General features: G+C 33.4%; 1 protein-coding gene across 2 annotated transcripts in view; it reads left to right on the top strand.

The window, feature by feature from the left end:
• Window positions 1-1,168: 1,168 nt before the first annotated feature.
• Window positions 1,169-26,450, top strand: part of LOC138693277 (zwei Ig domain protein zig-8-like) — a 977,813-nt gene continuing 952,531 nt past the window's right edge. For both annotated transcript variants that reach the window (XM_069817133.1, XM_069817132.1), the window contains exon 1: window positions 1,169-1,258. The gene's annotated coding sequence lies outside the window, so the exon portion shown is untranslated. The remainder of the gene's footprint in view (window positions 1,259-26,450) is intronic.

Below are 26,450 nucleotides of genomic sequence, written 5' to 3'. Positions count from 1 at the left end.
AATTTTACAACATCGAAATTAGTAATATTTGCAAGAGGTACTACTATTTATAATTGATAAAATACTAATGCACTGCTGCGTGTTCAGTTCAAAATGTGTCATGGCTCGCTGTATGCCGTCATGTGGCTAGCCGATGAGCCTAGAGAATTCAATCTTCCTACACTCCCGCAAAGGCGTATTACCTATATGCCAGAGAAGTTGCCTGGCAAGTACGGCGTTCATTCTGAAGAGTATTTACCAATACGTACGGTAACGTCGGTAGTGGCAGGAATGTGAACTGTTTGGAAACACGTACTGAGGTGAGTTTTTTCTTACTTTCGGGATATGGGGAGAGGGTTAAGACGATTACTTACGTATTTGTTGACATTAACTTCGACAGTCAACATGGACACGGAACATTTGATTTGTGTTGTGGAATGTTACCTTTACCGATGATAACAAATACCCTGCGTACGATTTGCCCGCGCAAAACACAGTTCGAAAGAGGTTATGCCAGCACACAGACCGTACAGACCGCCATCTGTTGCTACGACGTTCAAGTTATACCGTACACGTTCCCAAGTTCAGATTGAACGTCTTGAATAATAGGCAACTTCTCCGACATAAAAGCTGAAAGTCGCTTCAAATCGCTGACTCACAACAGTGACGTCATGTCACACTTTGAAATGAACACCCAGTATAAGCTGAAACAGAACGAACAAAATAAAAATAAAACGTCTCTATGCAATACGTTAAATGTTGAATTATTGATTTGAAAGATGAGAAACTTAAAAAATGTGAACACACGGAATGTCAAAATGTAAAACTTTTACACAAATAGAAAAAAGAGAGAAAGAACAGAAACTGAGGAACGCAGATGTTGCGGACTTGAAGTAAATTACAGTTCCTTCGCCAATTTTCCTAGTTACTCAAATCAAATAGGCAATTCGAGCGGACGTCATCAATTTGACAGAACCGTGCTTCGTCTCCGAGTGTAAAAAGAATACTCAGGCTACAATGGACACGATGTTTGAATCAAGGAATCGAGGGGCATATACAATGCTAGGGGTGTGCGAAATTACAACAGGGTGGGGTATGGCCCCACCCCAGGAGCGCACGCACGCTGGCGGCCGACCGCCGGACCGCTGTTAGACGACGCAGGCGAACGACTCTGCTCCTTCAGTCGGATGCTGTCTACATTCGCCGCCGGTCGGTTACTGCTACCCCTGACACATAGGCTCCCCGCTACTCGTCACTTCGCCGCACGCATCGGTCCCAGGTAAGAGGTTGTTCAACGATGACCTCTGCCAATTGATGGCGATTCAATATACCGATTTAAGCAACTGTAATGAATGTAGAGCGGATATTATTTTCAAGTAGAAAATATTTTATGTGAACGTTTGTCAATTTTTTTCAGGAAAAAATTCTTCGTACAAAAAAAAAAAATAAATAAAAATTACTACATTATAATACAATATATTAAGAGACTCACGTCAAATTTTAAACTGTATCGAACAATCAAATATAGGCCTATAATTTGTATTTGACATACATGTTTTTTAAATCTAACTATTTAGGCGAAGTTCAAGGAACGCACACTTCTTTCCACAAAATTCTTTACTATCAATTTGTAAAATGTCATAGCAAATATTGTATTCAAAATTATGTGCAGCAATCCGGCAACTGTGAAGTAATTAAACATTTAATGCAAAAAGTAAATTAAAAGAAGGCATAAAAATAAAATTAAAATTAACCACGATAAATCAAGAATTTATAGACATACTTTAATTCACTGAAATTTACATTCCGGTTGTAAATACACTAACGTAACTGTAATAAATATGTATATATATATTCTATAAACTAAAATATGCTTCAGAGCTATTTATGTTTTCGCGTCATTTACAGAGTATATTATTTTTCGAATATTGGTAGCAATAAGGCATAAAGAAGGAACATTAATGTAATACCTATATAACAAAACGAGAGATGTAACCTGAATTTTTTCTGTTTGGTTAGCTTATTTTGCAGCAATTATTGATTTTTATCATTACACATAATTAGAGTTAATTAGGATACGATGTACAAAAATAGGGATAAATAATGATCATCTATTTTCTATGTCATAATAATTTATTATAATATTTCTGAATGTATGGGCTGAAATGTGAACAAAGGATTCCTTACTAGAAAATTTGGAATATAGGCCTATGGAATAAAATGAAGAAGATAAATGCAGAAATCCGTCACTGTTACCGTATTAAAGAAAATTAAGGCACTAATTTAAACCTAAAGAATGGTACACAATACGCTGATATAAAGTGTTTGGAACACAATACCTGAATTTTCGGAATAATGTGAAAAAATGCCCTCTGATAATTATTTGGAATCTATTATTTTGAATGCATTATAGATTAAAACCTAAACAAATTTAAGTTAATTATCCAATCAAATTATTAATCACTATCAATTTTTCTTGTTAAAACAGTTTATACAAAAAATTTCATTTATTTTCTGTACTTATGTTTCACTTGAAAATCTTTTAAATCAAGCTAAAATGTAGTGTATGAAGTCTGAAATTAGTACATGTTACTTTAAAAGACTACTTTAAGTACTCCATATTATGTTGAATTACTAAAGTCTTTCGTTTAGTCTACTATACCGCGCACTTTATTATACCATAAAACTTCTTCTCACATGCGGAGCAGCAGTTATGAAACTCTTCGTTCTATACTCATTACGGAAAAGACATTTTCTCAGTAACTTTTCATACTACAGCACGAGTTAATTTCAAGAATTACTCTGTACTCGATATTTTCCTCATAAAACTCCTCACATTAATGGACGTAAAATGCTCGCGAGGTGAGGGATTAACGGCAAAGCAATTATTTACAGAGATTTAATAGCTTACAAGTACTTGTCATTAGCAATCTAAGAAAAGTTACAAGTTACAAGATTAAAAGTAAAAAAAAAAATCAAATGTTACTGAAGTTGAAAACTTATGTTGTATAATCCACAAAAACTGTTTTAATTACCATAATGTACACGAATTCGTGAGGTATGTTTAACTACAAGCATGTTCCTTCTGGAACCGCCGCGGGGCATCCAGAGGTTCGAGCTGCTAATTGGTTTATGTGTAGTCCCCTAGAGAAACCGTTCGGAGCCACACGTGAAAGTAGCGAGGCTTTAAATGCATCATTTCCTCTAGTACCTGCATTAATATTTGGTTAACCTGTCACTTAAACAGTCGGTCTGCTTTATTTATGGGGAGAAATTATGGTAATTTCATACAGTTCATTTCCAAAGAAGAGACTAAATAGAGTTCACTGACACCATAGTGTTTGTAAGAATTTCGCGGTATTTGAACTCTCCAGATAACGTTGAATTTAACACCAGTGTTGATATTTTACTTCGCCTACGTTTTCAAATTCTTTAAAAGTGCCTGTAAGTCATTTAGAAATGTCGGAGAATTTGTAATGCAACAATATTTTAAGTGTGCCGAAACTTATCTACTTTTATTTATCCTGACAAAATGTTGATGAAATTAAAATCCTCACAGTTGTGAGTGTTTGTTTTAAGGGTTTAGGTACAGCTTACAGCAGTAAAGTTTGGAAATAATCAACTTTCCCCCCCCCAATCACTGTATCTTATACAATAATAAAAATTAGTGTAATTATGTAAAACACTCTCCTTCTGCTATATGATAAAAATAGTTTTACGATTTAAAAAATATTTACATTTTGTATCAAAATTCAGTTCACTGTGCAGTGATGAAGCGTTTCCCACGTAACTAAAAAACTATCCATAATGCTGTGATAAAATTTGTTATATGTATTTATGCCTGTCATATCTACAATATGATGCAAGATCACTTCTCTACCTTTGATAGATTGATAAAAAATAAATTTAAGAAATGGTGAAATATCAGTATTTTCTTCTAACAAAAAATTTAAAAAATATATTTATTAAGGAACATAGTTGAAAAAGCATGATATTGTAAACATTAGTTTCAGCAATGAAATAAGAGACAACATGAAAAAGTTAACAAGTTTATGAGTTATGAGTGAAACACTTCATCGCTGCATAGTGAACTGCCACCATTCTGAATTTTGAAAAAAAAAAATATATATAAATATATATATATATATGACTATTTTTTATCGTAAGAATATTTTTTTTTTCATATAGCAGGACAGTGTTTTACACATACCAATTTTCATTATTGTACAAGATACAGTAATGGAGAAAAAAATGTTGAATATTTACAAAATACTTACTGCTGTAAGCTGTACCTAATCCCTTAAATGTTTCTAAAATTTATACAATAGATGAATAAATAATATCAATTTTAAGTACTTAAAACGAATCTATGAATGTTCCTGATTTTGTTTGTATAGGCTAATTAATTTTGTGCAAGTACCATAAGATCAATATCAAACATCAATAACAAATTAAATAGGTAAACAAAATTTTAAAGAAAATACATAAATAATAATAATATATTATATTTATATAATTTACAAAATATCCTCTCTATTGGTGTAAGATAGTCCTTTCACAGTATACTTATCACAAACTCGTATAGTCATAATTCCGTAAATCCCAAACCTCAAGAAACTTATAGCCTAATTGGAAACTATTTTAGAAATATTTGTTAGGGGAAAATCCTGAAAAGTGTCTTCGTAATAGGTAATTACAGCTGGCACGACAGTAACGAGAATATAGCAAGGCAATCACAGTATTCGATATTCGAATATACTTTGATAAAAAGCTATAACGTAAGAACAACATTATACAGAGTGTAAAGGATATAAACTGCCAAAATCATATAGATAATACATGCCGGTCTACTGAACAAAATATCCAGTGAAAATTTAATCATTTCTTATAATTTTATTTTTAACTACTAAAATACCATGTTTTTAAGATTGATAGTAGTCTAATATTTGTTACGTTTCGACTGAACATGAATGCCATTGCCAATGACCTTGGGCCCAACACTAACCAATACACAACAGATATACAGCAGATTAATAAACTACTGCTTTAGCGTACGTATGGGGCAAAGTAAATACTGTCTATTCTCATTTTTAAAAAAGTTAGAGTTATAAAACATTTTGTTCTAGGAAAATTTTGATGGTTAAAGAAAAAACATTTGAATTTTTCTTCAGTTATTTATGCTCTGTTAACAGTATTTTTGGCACTTTTCATCGTTTACACTCTGTATATCAGATATAAAACTTTTAAATTAAGAGATAAATTAAAGAGAAAGAAATATCCAACACATAACTGGACAGAGATTATGGTGACATATCCCTTGAACATAGTTCAATTACTTATTTAAGGGGAAATAGTTCCAGAAATTCCAGCTAATTGGTTTTTCTTAAGAAAACTGGGTGAAATTCATTGGCACCCTGGCTAATATTTTCGGATTTCACGGTATTGAATTGCAAGGAATATAAATTACTTTAATATTTTAGGTGTGTGGGCATTTCATTTCTCCATTACCTTTAAACTTTTCAGATTTCAATGATTAACTGCAAAGAATATAATTATATATTATTTTATACGTGTGTTGGCAATTCGTTTCTCCACTTCATTAAAACGTTTCGTATTTCACGATATCCAACGGTGAAGAATATAATTATTTACAAGTTTAGGCGTGTGTTGGCATTTCATTGCCACATACTATTTAAATTGTTCACAGGGTTTTGAAATTATTCCGAAACATCGGGTAAATTAATTCTGAAGAATATCTGTAAGTGAGATACACGTTTCCAATTATTATGTAACAAATAAATTATACATAAATATTATTTGAACCAGGGGAGGTAAATGATTTATGACTGTCACCTGGCTGTCAAAATCGTGATTTGCAAGTTGTAATATCTATATACAATATAAAGTACTTTTTATGATGACAATATATTTTGGACAGAAATTTAAGCACAAGGGAATCTGTTATTAGAAATGTGATTTTAATTATTTTATATAATTATTCAATAAACAAAATCAGTAAACTTTTAATTTTATGTGCATAAAATATTTATGTTAGGTACAAAAATCTATAAAAATAATAAATTAAGAGGCGTCTAACTTCAGTAAAATGCTAATGAACTGCATGCACACAACAACTCACAATGATTAGAACTTATTCAGCATATGAAACAGAATTAATTTTAGAAATTAGCGTCTCCTGCTTTGTCATCTGTTCATGTTTATAGAGTTACTATATTTCAGTAATGTATATTTCAATCCTTGATTGATTTGTTGTTCTAGAACATTTCTAAGGAATAGGTACAATGACGTCTGGTAAATATGTAGCACCTAAAATAAGAATAGAGTGGCTTTCAGAGAAAATGTCTGTCATGGAACTGTTTTAGTCAGACGTCTATTTAAAATACAAGATAGTAATTTAAAAACGTTAGAATAAGATCAATGAACAAATAAACTTGTTCAAAATAGACATCTGAATACAATTTCATGGAAGTCTGTATAAAATTATAATTTTTATTGGCTTCTTTTTCATCCAAATACAAAATTCCGAACATTAAATTAGTGCAAAAGTAATTATAGTATTGTAAGATAATAATGGATTTCTGTGGCTCATAACATAAGTTACTGAATAAGAATCTGAGGAAAGCTATTGGGTTTATGTGTAAATAGCGACAATTTACAATTGAACTAAGCGTTTCTATTTAAATAACTTTTTTGCACGATCGTCTTTCTTGTTTTATTTTTGTTGCATTTACAGCTATTCTTGTTAGGCCTTGAAAGAATTCCTACAAATAAACTTGTTACTAGAGAAACCATTCTTCTTAACATAAAACTATACTTACTTACTGGCTGTTAAGAAATCCGGAGGTTCATTGCCGCCCTCACATAAGCCCGCCATTTGTCCCTATCCTGAGCAAGATTAATCCAATCTCTATCATCATATCCCACCTCCCTCAAATCCATTTTAATATTATCTTCCCATACTGAAATAAATCCATTAGACTCATCACAGTGGACTTATAGTTACTTAGTTACCATTACAGTGCAGTTTTGCGAAGACTTGGAAATAATTTTGCTCTAAATTTTCAATTCAAAATATATATAAGCTTATTGTACTTGCAATTTTTTTAATTTGATCGTGCAAAAAATGTTGTAAAATACACATTCGTGAAGTGCATTACAAAACCTCGGAAACTGAAACATTCGCTCTACTCATTTTTCAAACTTTTCTTAGATTTTGTAAAAGTATTTCCCAACCTTGTATCGTAATATAGCTACTATTACAACAAGCAATCGTTACTATAACTTCCGTTACCGACTTTATTGAAATTAAATTAAGTTCGTATTCTTTGCAAACAATGAAGAAATAAATGCACTTCCATTTATTTCTTTCTTCCGATTTCGCGACTCTTCTCACCATAAACCTAATATATTTATGAGCCTTATACCTACATAACATCTCAAATATAAGTTAAGTTCATTCATGTCTCAGATATGTTTTTCTATCCGATGTTAATAATTCATTTACATTGTAATGTTCTTGTACATGCATTTAAATATATTGATAAGCTTTTCTTAACTATGACATTCTAAAGAACATAGAAGTACAATATCCTTAAGGAAAACATTATCAAGATTTTAATAGGCCTTTATTAATCTGATAAATCAGTTATGTTTGTTTTCCAAATAATAATTAGATTAATATTCAGTAATTTACAAAAAATAATTATTTCACTTTTATTGAGTAGTTATCGATTCTAGATTGACTTAATATTAAAACGATTAAAGTTTTGCAAATTGTCGTCGTTCCTGCAATAAATCCTATGTGACATATTTATTGATTTTCAGATTTTTACTATATTAAATAACTTAAATAGTCATATAGCAAATAATAAAATCTCCTATATGTGATTACATTTCTTTGTTTCGAAAATGTAAGAATTAACAGTCTGCTATAGGATTAATAAATGCGTTTTTTCTTCTTACTGAAAATTTTTATATTTTGCACATAGGAGTTATTGCAGGAACAACGACGAAATATGATATAATATTATTTAAATTGATTTGTTTTTATATCAGAATTCTGAATTTAACAGCTGAACTATCACTGGGAATATCAGTGAGTAGTTGGTTCCAATGTAAAATAATATTAGCAATATAAATTTTGAACAGCTACTATTCGGGTTATAAAGTTCATGAGCCCAGTTTGTATTGAAATATTTCTCACGGGTTTTTCGTATTCAGAGTGGAAATAATATACCTTAATTTTTGTAGTAACTTTAACCTGAACTTCGAGCTATGAATTCAAAGATGTGGATTGGAGTAATATTCTGCAATGTTTGGACCCATAAATATGTGAAACTTCTATTCGATATTATAAGCCTGTGTATTTTTATGTTAAATAATTTTATGAATACACACCTACACCCATATGAACATTACGATGACTGATCAAAGAAAAGTATAATTACAATAATATTAGGCCTACTTAGTTAGGATACTGTCCACTGGATAAAAATTGTAATTATTTTAGTATATATAAAATTTATTGATTATTTAACTAGCCTAGTTTGTAGGCCTACTGTCTGTTATACTAAGCAGTGAGACGAAGTACTGAGATTATGCAGGAAATATTAATAGGTCTTCACATAAACATGCCAATCCCGATACAAAAAATTTTACCCTCACGTGCCGTGTGCCTGTCAGTGTGTTTATTTGTAGCGATGTTCTGAATTTTTTGTTGGGCTTTGTTCCTCTTCAGTGCTTACGATTCAAATGAATGAGAATAATTCCATGAAATATAAATCACTTTGTTAAAATGTAAGGAGTTTTCACATAAACAATTATATAAGAAATCGGATCCGAAATTTTATACTCTTCTGTAAGTTAAAATTGTAATCGAGATCCAATACACAATAACTCTTCTATGACATTTGTGTGAGATGTACTTGTTATTTACATAATTAAATAATCAATCGAAAACTCTTCTAAATATGTATGGTTTAAAATTCATATAATAATTGCTATAAAAATTAATATTATCCTCAAAGTTAATAAAATAAAATGAAAATTAATTTTGCTTGCCCAAAAAATTCTGTAGGATTACGTAACCTGCAAAATTAAATATTATGAAAATGTGTATTTTTGTAAATATTTATTTTTCAGTGCAATATATTACAGACTGATACACAAAACTAGTGTTCGCTTTTCAACATTAATTGTTGAGACATCTTAGAGGACCACCAGAGCTAGGCGTTTGAAAAGGGATCAGGCATATTTAAAAATCCATTAAGATTATAATTACACGATAACTGTTTAACATGAAATATTATACTACAAGCGCAAGATTTTTAATAAGCATTGTTTGAAAAATTATTAGAATCCATTTGTTCTCACGCCACTCTTGATTAAACTTGACAAGCACTCAATATACGTTCATAATGTACTGTGCAAATATTACTCGATCAATGCTAGTGGAGCCGCGAGCATAATGTGAACTATCGCGATGCGGTATTACGAACGCAAGAGCAGTAGCGCCACGGCTCCGGGCTGCAGGACTCCACTGGCCTTGGTCGAATAATACTATGAATAGATTTTAATAGCTCCATCACTTCATCTGTTTCAAAAACTGAGGTCGCTCGCTACATATTACAATAAGGGGACAGTAATTATTGTACGCACATACTTATTATTTATTTAAACGGTACAAATTGTAAACGAAGTCAGAGACCTTAATTCTGTGGTATTTGGTCAGTCAGAACATGATAACTCCAAAAAAAGCTGCTATGAGATACAAGCATTTTTAATTTGAGTTCTCCTTTAAAAATCAGAATTCTAGTATACGTGCAAATGTGAATGAAATGAACATAGATTAGGACACTGTTTAATTATATTCACATGCTCATGCTTTTATATAGCCTAGCTTCTAAGTAGCCTATCGGTAAGTGTAGATTGCAGGAAGTGGTCATTTTGGAGTTATCATATTATGACTTAATGCTACAGAATTTTTCACAGTATAAAATTAATTTTCTGAGAAAAGAAGAACATCGGTTTACCTCAATGTTATTCACATTCTTCACTTTACATCAGAATAATAAACTATAAACAGGAATATATTACTGGCATCTTGGAAAATATAACGAGTATAACTTACAATGATAGCTGATATTTCACATACATAGGCTAACATATTTTCTTTTTAATATTTTCTTTTTAATTTCCGAGAATCTGTAACGTCATATAGCATCTTGGAAAATATATTGTTAAAATACAAGTAAAACTTGTAATGTTTCACATACACAACACATTTTCTTTTCAATATGTTTTAATTTCCGAGAATCTGTAATGTCATATAGATTAAACAACAATCCATTTATATATAAACATATTCAGTGACATTAGGTAGTAGGCCTACCAACAAAATGAAAATATCGAAATTGATTTACGTTGCATATAAAACAGATTACAACAAAATTTCATAAACATAATTTACATCCGTTTTTTTCCTTATATTGAAGCCGGGAAGATGAGTTGATAGAGGATCTGGCTACGGATTGGAAAGTTCCGACTAACGTCATAAATATTCTCGTTTCCAAACTTTCAGAACAGTACCGGAGTCAACTCGTCCTCTTGTCAAATTCAGTATTCGGCCTTATATTGCTTTAAAAGTGGACAATTCTGAATTTAAGACGGAACAAAGTAGTTTATTTTATCGATATACAGTACGGTAATTGTTATGATCCAATATTATTTATATTCTTGTTTTATTAAATGCTGACTATGCATAATTTTGCATATTATATTATGTGGTACACAATTGGTTACGTTCATTTGCAGCTGTTCCCTTCAAAATTTCTCTAGGTTCGTCAATAGAATGGCAACAAACGGATTAAGTGACCAACCGGCTGAAGCTCATGCAGAATCTTTCCTATTGCTCCAAATTTCTTTCTAAGGAATCGCGTCCAAGTGATTTTTTATCACTTCATTGTCCTCATTTTATTGATTTTAGTATCGTACTAAGGTGCGGAGTGTTGGTGATGATGGTCGGCTTTATTTAGCACGCATTTCATATTCGATATTATTTATTTATGTATTTATTTATTTATTTATTTATTTATTTAATATGAGTAAAATGTCAATATATAGCGTTATATAAAATACACAGAAAGAGCAAAGTTTGTCTTCGAGGACAGTTCCGTTTTGATACAATAATAGGAGTATTCATTACACCAATTATACATATTCCACAAATGAACATAATTTGTAGATTAACATTTGAAATATAATCATTTTCAGAATCTAGATACCAATTGTCTACTACGTAATTCATGAACCGGGTATGAAATGTATTTAATTCAGTCTATGAAAATGCTAATTATAATACGCTATTATAATCATTTATTCATAGGTATTGTAGAACTCTATTTCATGTTATGCATTTCATTAAAATACAACAATTTTTTCGCATTGTACTTCGAAAGCCGTATTTTTACAGTGAAAGGAATATGATATCATGGATTGCGCCAAAAATTATTTTCCAAGAATTCCTTAAGATAATTGCGTAATTAAAAATATAATTTCACCTCAAAATCATTTCAAAATTTAAAGTAATTTATTATGACTTAGTAATTTAGCAAAATATGAAACTGGGTAATTACAACCTGTTTCCGGGAACATAATATTGATTAGCGGCGAGTTTCAACGGAATGAATTAAATGGAGCGTAATTCCACGTTACCATTAGCGCATGTAATAAACGAAATGAGTAATCCATCAGTAACATTGAAAACAATTGCGCATTAATTATATTTAACTTATGAAAATTTAATTATACATAAATTAAAAAAAATGTATAATATTATCATAAAACTTCAGTTAATAAATCAAGAAATGATAAAGGTAATAGGTATTATTTTATTATTACTGTTCAATTAATGCTCTCTATTCAAATTTGGCCTTTTAAAAGTAAATGGACGAAATACATACACAGTACTTGATTTTGTAACATATATCAACGTCTTAAGATTACCCGCCACCAGTTTTTTTAACCTAACTTCTCCCTACTCTTAAAGCCCTTCATTCATGCATAGCTTTTGTTGTCCCCTCTTTTCTTTTATTCCCAGATGACATCAATGCTGTATTATTTTACACAGCCCGAGGCTGTCCTTATTTAGAATATGACCTAATTACTTAATTTATTAATAATGGTATTTTTTTTAATTTTTGTTTATTGTTTCCTTCGAAAATAGAAATTATCTGAATATTACGGTGAAAGTCTCCCAAACTCTACCCTCATTATTAATGTAACATGTAGGCCTAATACATTTTAGTAAGGAAGGTAGGTTTTAGTACACGTAATTCAGATATTTTATATTTTTTTAAGGAAAAGCTAAATAAAAAATTATAAAAAAATGTTTTTAATGCCGACATAAATAAATGAAATAATCAAAGGACGAACCTAGACTGTCATAGTCCGAGGCGCCACAACCCATGAAGGGCCAAGGCTACCAGCCGATTGCTGACCTCACGTCTGCACGGTCATCCAGCAAGAAAGGAGGTATATGTGGCTGGTTTACGTAACCGGGTATCGCTACCTACCGTAGGCAGCTCCTCAAATTATCACGATGCTGGGTAGGCACCAGTCTTATAATGTGCAGGAATTTCATGACAAAATTTATTCCCCTTGATGACTCAAACCAGCGCGTATTTCGTAAAGCGAGTCCTATGCATGATGCCTCAGACCAGCGGTCATCATCACAGTGCACCCACGGTCTAAAACACTACCACTATACCACAAGCAATCAATGAACACATAACACGGAGTTCAAGTTCGGTGACGTCCCGCAGCCGACTTTGGATAAGAGCAATTCCGTAATATGCGAAAGAACCTGAAAGGATAATGAAAAAGGGGATATTATTTATGATGACGAATTAAGTCCGAGATCCAACGCCGAATCTTACCTCAATTGGTTGAGGAAAAACCCCAACCAGTTAACTTCCTCAACCAGGATTTGAACCCAGTGCCTCTCATTTCACTGTGAGACGTGTTAACAGTTACTGTACAATGGACTAGCTCGAGGGATAGCGCAACAGATCTTCAAAAGTCGCAGTGCTAGGTCGTAGTGCCTCCTAACTAAATTCAATTTAATCAAATTCTAAACTTTCCTATTTTACCAGAGTCATACATTATCGAACCATTCATCCTTTATTATATTGACGTACGTATTCTCTTTCTCGACACATTGGTTTTGGTAATATTTTCTAGCGCTTTAATCATTGTAATATCGAAAATAATCAGAAGTCAAAGGAAAAATAATGGCCCGAACTTGGGAATCCAGATAGAAAGAGGAAGAAACAGTACATTGAAATTATGAGACGCACCAAGACTGTATATACAGATCGATTATTCAGTCCTGACAGCTCAGCGACGCGAAAGAGGGGAAGTAATAGGAGTAAATAAGGGCGAGCGGTCGGTAAAGGAATGCACTACAGCTTAACCGCTCTACCGCACGCATGACATCCGAACGCTCCGAAGGTAAGCGAGTGACTAATCCAAACACCCCTTGGCGTAACTAAATGGACTCGCCTGACCAAGGCGCACACCTCCGTCGACTGTCAGGACTAAATAATCGTACTGTAAATACTGTCTGTTCAAAGCGACGTCCTAATTCTCTACCTATGTGACCTTGTTTAATTTTAAGAATTAGTTGATGAAGGATTATTATATTACATTACATTACACACATTACATTACATTACACTACACTACTGTTATATTATATTATATTATATTATATTATATTATATTATATTATTGTAGTGTATCGAAGTACATATGATATTTCCGTACATGAATTCTGCGTTATCATATGATGAAGGATGGGTGGAGCGGAGAAATATAATATAAAATAAAATAATAATTTAAGAATTAGGCTTTTGAGTATTCCACCATGTCCTGGAACTTGACATTTCCAACGTTTCGAAACTGCTTACAGGTTCTATCATCTGGCAGGCAGGTAATACCAGAGGAGTCGCCTACTCTTTTGGGCTCGTTAGGTCCCATTCAAACGGTATGGGAATTCGTCGAAAAAGGTCATTAATTCGAACTGTTTTTACACCGCTGTCCGCAAGAAATCGATTTGAATAAATATCAGTTTCAAAGAATTCTCGTATCCTGTGAACGGAGCCTTACGCCATGCTATTCCGGACGATGACTCTTGACTGTGTAATGTTGTTAGCTTAGAGTAAACGAAGGGAACAAAAGTTAATATGACGAAGCTGTTGCTGATTAACGTCTGTGCATACTTAAATATTTTACCTCCTATAATTGCTTGTCATCGGATTTGACTACCCTTATCTTATGATTAAGGATGAGTGGAACGGAGAAAAATTCTCTCCGTCACTGGGGCTCGAACCCGGATTTTCAGCTCTACGTGCTGACACTCTATCCACTAAACTACACCGGATTCCAGTTCTGATGCCGAAATGAATCCTCTCAGTTTAAGTTCCATCTCTTAGTTTCCCTTTAGCGCTCAACGCTCGAGCACTGTGTCATTGATGTGTGACAGTGGCACAATGTTTTTCACATTATGTGCAGAGGTGCAATCATTATGAGTGACTAAGTTGTCGGGATCCGGCGAATGAGCGCCGTCTTAAATCACTAAGTGATTATTTACGCATATCATGTTATTATAACGTACCGAAGTACATATGATACAGTTTGCTTTGGTAGCTATGTCTATCCATTATGTAGTTTATAGGTACAGAAAATTCACTGTTCATTCAATTCACGCTATGCACTAGTAATGTGCATAGAAATGGCTTAACTTCCGAGTCTTAGTAATTAGTGGAGATCTGATTTCACGTATGGCAATATTGCAACCAAGTTAACTGTGATATGGAATATAGCTATAGACTACCTGTACATAAACAAAGTGTACTACTGTACTCGTCTTCTCTTTGTTTACAACTGAAATATACTCGCTGTTTGGTTCACATTTATTTATTTATTTATTTATTTATTTATTTATTTCATCAATCTTTGTTCACGTCATGAAGGATTAGATGTGTTCCAGTTCTTAATCCGCCATCACTCTCTATACATACATTACAATAACTGCTACATATTGAACGTATAAGTATCCTCTGTACACCCTAATAATAATAATAATAATAATAATAATAATAATAATAATAATAATCTAATAATAAGTATAGCACTTGTATTTAAAACTCTTAATTTAGCTTTTTCACTTCTATACTCAATCTCTTAAACATTATTGTGTTAACTTCATTGACTACATTTCGTAGTTTTCTATCGTGTCCGACTACTCAACATTTATAATTCCATATCCGTTAGAGCTCTGACTTTCTCTTCCCATTTAATTTTAACTCTAAAAAGAAATTTTCCTAATTTATGCAGACTGCTGGCGTTAAGGGGACCATTCATTTTTTAATTTGGTTAACATTAAAGCTTCAGGCAGAAACTTGTTACAAGGATATTACTCAGACTTGTAAGCTCGATTTACGATTACAGAGACCTCACTCTTTTAGTGTGCGCTGGATATACGATTTTATCATGTGCGCTAGTAGGCCTATACATGCGCTCATCGCACGTCATCTTAAATCACAGTGCGCAAACACAGACTGGATATTATAAAAACCATTTTGGACGATGGTATAAGTCCCACATTTTTTTATATATATATAAAATGTATTAAAAATGTCATTAACAGGCCTTTGGAACAGTATTATTCTATGTAATCTAATGTAATTTAAAGCCATGAAATATCTGGCATAAAATTACTTATTAATACGTCAAGAAATCAATGCACATTTTTATGTTTTCTTCGAACACAAGTCAATCCGACCAGTATCACTAGTGTAAGTATTAAGTTGGACATGATTCTGTTTCTGCTTACGAATTCAAAGAAATATTTCATTCTATAGAAGTACAAAATTGGTTGATATGATACATCCATATGATCTCGTGAATCAGTCAGCGGTATTTAAAGTTATATTCGAAATTTTGGATGTAAGAACATTACTCAAGCAACAAAATATCTGTTAACTTTTACCACACTTTAACAGAAATATATCCAGTGAAAACAGCGTGCTATTCACGTATCGCGTTGCATGAACTGTGCTCTGCCGCTCTCATTCAGTGAGGAAACGACCAGCCATCTCCTGCTAGACTTTGTTCCAACGCATTCCAAACACTCGCTAAATGACCTATAACGCCAGCGAGGAGCATTTTCATGTTCACTCCTTCTTCATGACGTATTATTTACGATCGAGGAAAATCCGGAGTACATTGGTCACACTATTTTAAAACTCACGGTTTTATTCAGATGTATGAGTAGGCAAAACCATTTTCTTTAACATTCGTTTGTCTCACAGACACTAACCATGCCAGCAGCTATCTCGAAGTTAGGTTTGAAAATTTGTGTTAAAAATAAAACAGGGAATTCATGGAATCCCAACAGTATTTGTGTGAAAAGTTTATGTTGTTCGTGATTGTAACTGTAATCACAGTTGGAATTTTAAGAAACTTTTGAAATATAAAGTAAAATTGTGATAGATATATTTTATATACAGAGTGTGGCCAAAAATGTATACACACTTAAAGCAAAGAAAAACTATGTTAACATAACAAAGCTGAATTCACACAAACAGAAAATGAGCACTAATCATCTTACACTTTTACATTACAACACTTGCTCAAAATACCCACCATGGGTGTCGACACACTTCTGAGTACGTTGAACTATTGTTCGAGCAACGTTTGCGAAAGTATCCTCAGCGATTGCAGCACATGCCGTTTCAATTTCTTCCCGAAGTGCTGCCAGTGTAGCTGGTTTTCTACAGTATACAGCATTCTTAAGAGTCCCCCATAAGTGTAAAAGTCCAACGCAGTTAGATCCGGAGGACGAGGTGGAAACACAATCGGACCTCTTCGTCCCATCCAGTACCCTGGAAGATTGTCATTAAGGTACGCACTTACATCTCGGTGGTAATGTGGTGGTGCACCATCCTGTTGTAAGTTAAATTTCCCATTTCCATAGAGAGTACGAATGGCGGGTAAGACGGATGTGCGTAACAGGCTCAGGTACACTTGGCCAGTTACTGTTCCATCAAAAAAGAATGGTCCAATTACGTCCCTAGATGACAATCCACACCAAACATTAATTCCAGGTAAATTAACAGCCTTTTTACAAAAACATGTGGATTGTTTGCACACCAGTAGACACAGTTATGCCGGATAACAGTTCCGTTCAACTTAAATTGTGCCTCATCGGACCAAATAACTTTCCCTACGAAGGCCTCATCCTCTTGCACCATGTTCTGAAACCACTCACAGTACTGCAGTCTCCGATCAGGGTCATCTTTATTTAATACATGCAAAAGTCTTGGGATGAAAACTTTAAACTTTGCTGTTTTAAGAATACGACGTACGCTGGTTCTGCTAATCCCAGTCTCACGTGCACATTGCGTTGTAAATTTCTGCGGTGAGTGCTCAAAACGTTCCAAAACCATAGCCGAGGACGCGGGGCTTGTTGATGTGCGAGGTCTCCCAGATCTGCCCTTGTAAACATCGCATACAGTACCATGAGTCTCAAATTTATCACGAATGCGTGTAATTGTTAATCGCGTTGGTGGTTCTGTTCTGTACTCACGTCTCCATTGCCGTTGAAATTCAACAACATTCTCGGTTCCAATACCATTTCAAAATTGCTTTCCGCTGTTCAAACGATAATCTTGGCTCCATTTTGTTGTTAGTGTTGACTGACCTGTCGCTCCAAAACGCTAGTATAACGTATGAGAGTCTCATCTGTTTACACATCATACAACACATTACTGTTGTTTTTCGGCCCAACTTTGAAATATATTAAATAGATATCTCCTGTCAAAATGTGTATTCATTTTTGGGCACACTCTGTATATTTCACTAAACGTTTCGATAACTTGAACAATTTAAGGCACGCAGAATCATTATTCATAAAAATCTAGCTATGTAATAAAATTTAAAATATTTGATATAGTATTGTAGGCCTAAATTGTTACGTAAATTTATAAATGAGTGCTATTCTGTAACTGTGTATGAATAAAATTACGTTGTAATAGAATGCTGTATTCCCGCCAAAGAATTATTCTCTGAGAAATAGTTATAAATGGTTTTCGTATGGAAAGATGACAGTAAGAAAAATTTCTCACTATGTACTGAAAATGATAAATCTTACATGAAATGCACACAGGCACTATATCAAATTCAAAGGGAGTTCAGAATGTGGCCAATATTTTTCTTATCTTGCAGGAGAATAAAATCTCAGTCCATCTTCTCCGAGATTCACTCGACTCTGCTACTTCATCCATCACTTTCAGTCGCTTGATAGGTTAAGATGGTGGAAACTTCTAGTTAATCAACAAGGATTATCGATTAATGGAACTATGAAGCGTTAATAATATACAAGTCTCTTCACTGAGATTCGCTCCTGCATGCATCGCCATTCAACTGTCAGATCTATCCATTAACCCTCGTTTATTCTCCAAACGACGAGACCATTATAAACCGTTCTTTACTACATACGGCTATAAACTGTATTCCTAATGAAGATATAAATAATGTGTTGTAATACGTCAGTAGAAATAAGTAGACGTAGTGTGATAATTTAAGAGAGTTTACTATTCGTTATTCACATAGTTAAGATTTTTTGTTCAAATAATTTAGATTAAAGATGGAATTCAGATTGAATCTTCTTTCTTTTTAATTGGTAAAAATTTGTGACACTATCTTGAAGAGTTGAAAGTTATTGATTTTCTTTCTTTGAAACTTCAACATAATATTCACACAGGTTATTCGAAAATTAGTGGCAACGCTACTAGAATTCAGCTCCCCTAATGGTGACTAATACAAGAAGGTGGTATGAGATGGAGTAGTGCCTTATATGTATTATCTGGAAGTTATAAGTATGGCCGTGACATAGGTATATTTGTGTTAGTTTGCAGTCTATTGAAGGTGAACACGACGCCGGACAGAATGTAGTCGACGTGTTTCAAATACAGGCAGCGGAAGAGAATTTGACAAACGCCTAAGCAAGCACGTTCCGTTTTTTGTGTACGATTATTGCGTATTATAAAATCAAGACAATACAATCATTGTACATAAGGGTTAATATCGGAAAGGTCTAAAATGCTGGTGAGGTTGAGAATAATTGTTGCAAATCATACTCAAATTGTCAAAAATGTGTTAAAACATAAGTCCGAAGAAATTTTTTTTTTATTTAGAGTTTTGCATTACAGTTTTAGAATGCCAAAAACTTATATGGCATACAATTTTGCTTTCCTTACATTTAAATGTTACATTAATTTATTTATCACATCTATTCTGTACCTTACTTTTCTTGCATGTTGTTCGCCTGGTTTCGGTTCCTGCTGCAGTAAACAATAACATTAATTTTCAAAGTTTCAAATGAAAATGACCGCCGAGTGTCGGATAGTATAAACTTATATGCGAAAAACTGCGTTCAACATCGGCAGAAACCAAAGGTCATATGTAAAATATTTCACATCATCCATTTCTACATCAAGTTGATAACAATCGCACTTGTCATCTGACAAAACTCTTCCAATTTTGCATAATGAATTGAAACCACCGTATTTTTTATTACTGTGTTCATTTTCACACACACCTTTTTGCTTATATCTTGCAGATTCATAAAGAAAGTGATATCCCAAAAAAGGAGATTGAGTATGACATGATAAGTTATAATTGATAATGATGGTACCTTTAGCCTTATAAAATTAATCAATAAACTAATCTAAACAATATTACAGTACAAAGCAAAGTTACCTAGGTGCTGTATATGTTTTAAGTATAAATAATATTCCATAACAAAACTCTTATCGCATTATGCTTTTAAGGTGATATTGGTGAGCAACTTCCTGTCATCAGAATATTAAATTATTTTCTCGAAATGTGCTGAAGCTATAGAACTGACATTTTTAAAACACATGGGCACGTATCTTTTGCTTATGATGTAACAGTAGTTGCTTTGTTAATTCATTTCCTGACAAACAATTTCCATGCGAATATTTTCAAAAATTTGAGTACACTATCTGCAATAATAGGACGTATTTACGGTATATTAAATTTACGAAAAAATTCTGTAAGGCTACTAAATATATAGGCCTATATCTGAAAATTTCACTCTTCTATAAAACAAGTTGAGAAAATATTTCTTTTGAATAAAAAATCAAACTTGTGAAAAATGAGCATTAAAATTAATACTTACATTCTTATAATGCACTTATACTTTTCAGACAAATGTAAACATTAACGTGGATACAGTTTTAATAAATTCTCTTCCCTCTAATCTATTGAATCAGTGCTGGCCATCCCTGAATATAGCTCGACCTAGCGGCATATACTACCTCTTTCATCTGTCTCTTTCCTTTCCGCTGTAAAGCGTTCATGCTCTCCTGAGCTCTAAAGCGCTTGCTTGCTTCTACGGGCATCAATTGACATGACTCCCTATCATATGCAACGTCCTAAGGCTAAAAACATGTAGACGAGCGCAGAACAATCTCAAAATTATGGTTACTGTTTATGAATATAAAGATCTATATATAATTCATTCTGTTCCAATTGAAATGTGCGTGGATGCTGCAGATTACAGTAATTTTTTCGACTAGTAATGTGTCAGAAGCGCCGAAATCTCTTGAATACCCATACCATTCTGCTTCACGATGATACTCGTTTCACGTGGCTATTGCTTTATTTAAAACTAGAACTCCATTATTCTTGAGCATCCTCCGTATTCTCCAGATGAATCCCTACGACTACGACCTTTTTCCTAAGATGAAAGAACCACTGAGAAGGGTAGGCTTCAGAAATAAACAGACCATTATAACAGCTGTATAGCAGCCAATTTGAAGCTTAGAGCAAAATGATGCTATGGATGGCATCAGTCGCCTTTTAGAGGTGTAGCGACGGGTAGGCCTACGTCATACTGGAGGAGGTTACTTTTAAGAACATTAATTATGCCAATCGTGATTAAAAAGTTTTTGATTTGAATTGAAGTGTCACCACAAATTTTCGAATGTGCTATGTATTATTAAACACTATTCTCTACCCTTTATTTTTTTACTAATGTTTCTTGACCTATTACGTATCTCCAAATGTCATCACAAATCTCTTTGAAAATGTGTAAAAATAGTCCTACGTGAATATTTTGGTGGACGGAATAAAATAGACTGTTAAGTTTGGAATTAAATAATTCATATTCATTTGTGGTACTCCGAGTGTCTTCTGAAGTTTCAGTCTATACTATTGGAGCTAATTTATGCGTCAGAAGAAGCGTAATTTTATTTTTAAACTTTAGTCCTTGAACTGTATACCATTTTACGACTGTAATGACATCAGATTCTCTCTGAATAAGTCATTATCTCTGGGATCAGATACGGCAGAACTTATAGGAAAGTTTAGATTGTGTCTTATATCAGAGTCGTAAACTACATTATATATGAGACATCTATTCCCCTCTAACTTAACATAAAAACCCATGCTTTAAAACCCATTCATGTCTGACGACTCAACTGTGAAGTTGATCAAGTCCTGGAATGTGGGATGCACGCGCACGTGGGAATATGTAATTTTCAGTTATGCTGTCAGGCCAAACCGTGGTGACGGAATTCTAGCGTATTTTAAACAGACATGGAATGGAAATCAACCATTTTATTTTTGTAAATATGAAGCAGGGACGAAAATGATAGTCTCTGAATTGCGCCCCGTGGTGAGAATCGAGCAAAACATAAAAAAATACCTATTTTGTGGGCGTAGTTGTGCTCAAATTTATCAGGTAATAATCGCTGAACATAGTTGTACGCCGTACTGAAGCGTCCACATGGTGAGGTTAATAGCAATATGCTATAATATCAATCTATAATTGACATTCTTACGTATCAAATTAGAGATTACTACATAACTAAAGTCTAGTGTTTTGCAACATTTCACACAAGTTAATTATAATCCCAACACTGCGAAAAGGCGTGAACGGTGCGTGTAGATATTCGTGTGTCCTGTATCATATACAGCAGCGGTCGTCAGCAGAGTGCACCCTCTTACTAGCGTCTTTTACCCGCGGATAAAATATATATTAGCGTGTACACGTGACTGCTGGCGGGTATGCTTTCTCCCTCTCTCTTCTTCAAGACGGTGCATTTTCCGATACATTCCTTACCCGTTATCCATTTCAGCGAGTCCTGAAGACCACTGATATACATTATGCAGATAGTCGGTTGACATAACAAATTGTATATAAAATGATTAAAGAAGAATAATAAATATTTTAAAGGGTTCTAGAATGGACCATTATGAATAAAAAAAAAATGTTCCATAAATACTCGTACGTATCAAATTTTCAATGGGTATGGAGATACAGCTTAGAATGTTACGCATAACAAGATTTACAAGTGACAAGAAAAAAGGCAAATTACTTATCACATGGTTTCAATACATTTCAACAGTTCACTACATTTCTCCGCTTTGTTAACAACAATAAGTGTTGCTTCACCGAACTTGTCTTATTGATATTTAATGAGGGCAAAAATATAATACGAGTATCATTTTTCGTGAAAAATCTGTGTAACAACTGAACGCTGCTGCCTCTCGAATTATGACTGAATTTCAAAACTGGTATGCTGAAAACCTTCTCACGATTAATATTACTAAAACTAAATTAATATATATTTCGATTCTAAAATTCAAAATGTTTACCAACAAGCAACATAATTGCATCAACAACATGTCAAAAAAGAAGTATCTGCTTCCAGATTCCTCTGTGTAACTATACATTAATTTTTTAATTATAAAGATTATGTCAGCCATCTTTATAATCACCTCGAAAGCTAAGCTTATATGATTTCTAAATTATCGCAATTAAATACTGCAGCAGAAAAATAATGATTTCTTGCTATTATGGTTATATCAAAGTCTCGTATATACAGTCACGAAGCTCAATACGTAGTAAATATGCATCCATAGATAGTTGCTGACCACTAGGTTCGCTAATATTGCCTCATTACAGGCAATGTGAAAGAGTACCGGCACAGTCTATTGTTCCTAGCACCCTCACAACTCAAGCTTCGTGATTGTAAATACTAGAATGTGGTTATATCTAAGTCTACTCTGAGATTAAATATAGACTAATATAATCAATATCTAAAAAACAGAATTTTTATTTTACAAAAACTTCCTCGCAAATATAAAAAAATCTCCTTTACTTCTCGGTCTTCTTTACCCTTATATGCCTCCTGCAGATCCACTGTCTGTACACGTCAGTGCACGCTTTGGCCTAAGTGAAAAGAGCAGCAGGATATTCGGCTATTGCAAAACGTTTCTGTGACATTGGTAAAGATCACCATTTCAAAATCGCACATAACTCTTTCCGTATATACGACTGCTATTTTCAATCTTCTGGTAGCGTTAAAAATTTTTACCAGACAATTTGCATACAGAACTTGGCTTCTTAAAAGGAGTGGTATGGCCACAAAATTGTCCTCCATCTATGACACTACCCATCTAAGACATCTATGACAGCTATGACACAGTGAAAATAAAATGGAACAAATTTTGACTGTGCCATCGAGACAACAAGTGTGACTTTCCATTGACAATTCTAAATTTTGACATGTCGCAAAGACAGTCACACGAGCTTCTAACTTCACATTTTCACTGGAGTTTTCATAGAAGAAAAATGTTCCCCTTGATTAAGTCCTTGTGTAACATTCGGAAACTTCTTCCAGATTGGATAATGATTGAGGATTGGCTGGTTGGTCTCGTCTTTTCTGTTACCTCAACGTCTTCGTCAGACTCTCACGTTCCGGTAAAAGTACGAATACGCGTGTCGGAACCTTTGGAAGTTCATTCTTTATCACGTTTGCACGAGTGAGTTAGGGTAATCACTTGCGAAATATTTCAGCCTATTTTTCACTAATTGAACCTAGGTATAGTGAGGGGTCACATAAGAACAGTTCCTAAACAGTAAATATTGCCGTCTTGTCAGTGTTGCCAACTGTTACCAGATATCACATGATCCTACGAGCTAAATGACTTATTTACTTACCGTACTTTATGTTGAAAGGTTATTCTAAATAATTCAATAATTTGTAACATATTTTCATAGGCAAACAATACGGGAAAGGAATCAACATGTCAAGTATTTTGTCTGGCAGTACGAAATTCATTGGTTTGACTAAACAATTGACTAACGAGACCTAACCTAAAAATGTAGTTTGTATGACCACATGAAATTATTAGTACTAACTCCGAGAACTTACCTGACTATAGTCTTGAATTATAACCACAACGCAACACATAAAATAACTATTATGTATTAATATTAATACTGATATTAATTAATTATTAGTATGTTCAAATTTCACTAGATTCCAGTAACCGGCTCAGAAATCTAGTACAATTTTAATTTCATGAAATTCCAGTACTGACAAAATATTTTCGATACCTATCTCAGCTGCCAACATACCAGTTACAAAATCTACCATTTGTAGTATTTGTCAGTATCGAAATTCGAAACGAAGTTGCCAAAGAAAATTCAACCTGCAAACTAGAAAATCACCACAATTCACTAGCATATATAGTAATGGGAGAAAAATGGTTAGGTTTCATTCTTAGGGTATGAAGTAAGCTGATCCAGACTATAGTTTAGGAACAGAATCAATTGATAGAGGTGTTTTTGGAGCTTTTTAATCTTCGGTATTTTGGATTCGGGGAATATTCTTCGAGTCTTTTGATTCGGAGATACATATATATATATATATATATATATATATATATATGTGTGTGTGTGTGTGTGTGTGTGTGTGTGTGTGTGTGTGTGTGTGTGTGTACGGAGTAATTGATGCTGGTGATTGAAATCGGGAGATTTGGCGAAAACATATGCTAACACAACAATAAAGAGAAAGGTCTAAGAAAATTACATAAGAAATAAGAATTTATAAATAAATTTAAAACAAACATGACTAGGAATGTGCTGTGAAGCAGTTTCATCTTCCTCAGAAGTATCTGAAAGTAATCGTTACTTTTTATTATTCTTTCCTCACGTAACTTTTAAAGAACACAAAAAAATTTTCGTTCAAGGAAAGAATGCTATAAATCTTTGAAGCATCTTATGCATTCTTTATCAAGCAAGTCAGGTTACAGATAAGTTACACATTTGCAACACTACGCTACTTATAAGGCACTGTAATATGTTTTTCTCATATGTACGAAACGTAAGAAAAATTTGTGATCGTCTGGCCTCAGTTTTATGAGCACGTAGCTGAGTTGCGATTCTACAAAATTGTCACTCGGCTGTAGAAAAGGGACTGAGAATCTTCTTACTTATTTTCGTCTTTACACAATACGAAAAACGTAATAACGAGAACTTCTCATCTATAACTTACAGATAAGACGAAGTGTAAATTTCGAATTCATATTAAATCCTTACATTCTTCCTGACATTCCTATAATGTGAATCGTAATGGTCTAGATCACTATCTTAATATAACGTAATTTCTACGTTCTATGCATATGTTGCTTCCAAATACAGTAGAATCGCGTTATAGGAATTTCTGGTTTGTACGTAATTAAATACATATCCTGGAAAAATTATATTTAATTACATACAAATGTATTCTAAATTGTACGAATTGGTTTGTATGCAATTTTCTTTAGCAAGTGGTATTTTTTATTAAATCGAATTTAAACTGTACGTATATCTTGTTTTGCTTTATTACATAATGAAATTTCACTTTGACTTCAGGTGATTTGTCCTAAGTCTATGAAAACATTTTAATCATTTCCCACAAACCATGGGATACGGGGATCATAATAATCTTTGTGACAATGAAGACCGCTGCCTCTATATATCAGGATTTTTACCTTTGTAGCAAACTCACACATGCCAGGCGAATACAGAGGCGGCATACTCCGTCTTTACGTGGTAGCTTATCTTGCTTCTCACGATACATGTCCTAAATCTATATATATAATTTGAACTGGTAATGGAAATTACGGGGAAACAACTGAACGGATTTTAATGAGTGACCCCTCATTTTCATGCCTGGCATCCAAAGTTTTTCGGAAAAGTAGTAGTTTTCAGTGAAATGTCAATTTTCCTACATAATTTTCCTATTTTCCAAAATCCATCTGTTGTCAGTTTTGAGAACTAATTTTACTGAATCACGGCCGACTTGATTGAATTTCAGAACAAAACACACACTACAATAAATAATAGGCTATTACACGAAGGCCATGACCTGCAGGATTGCCGACATATTTAGAGCTCAATTCAATTTGTTATTAAAAACTGATTCTGCAGTGTATAATTTTCTGAGTACAGCTGTGCATTGGATATTCAAATCTACGAAACTTGAGGTGGTCTGATGACATTATTACCATTAGAAATTAAATATTAT

Source organism: Periplaneta americana, chromosome 17 (genome assembly GCF_040183065.1).
Source record: "Periplaneta americana isolate PAMFEO1 chromosome 17, P.americana_PAMFEO1_priV1, whole genome shotgun sequence".
In the NCBI taxonomy this organism is placed as follows: Eukaryota; Metazoa; Arthropoda; class Insecta; order Blattodea; family Blattidae; genus Periplaneta; species Periplaneta americana.
Note: the sequence above shows the minus strand (reverse complement) of the source record. Positions and strands in the feature narration are given on the sequence as shown.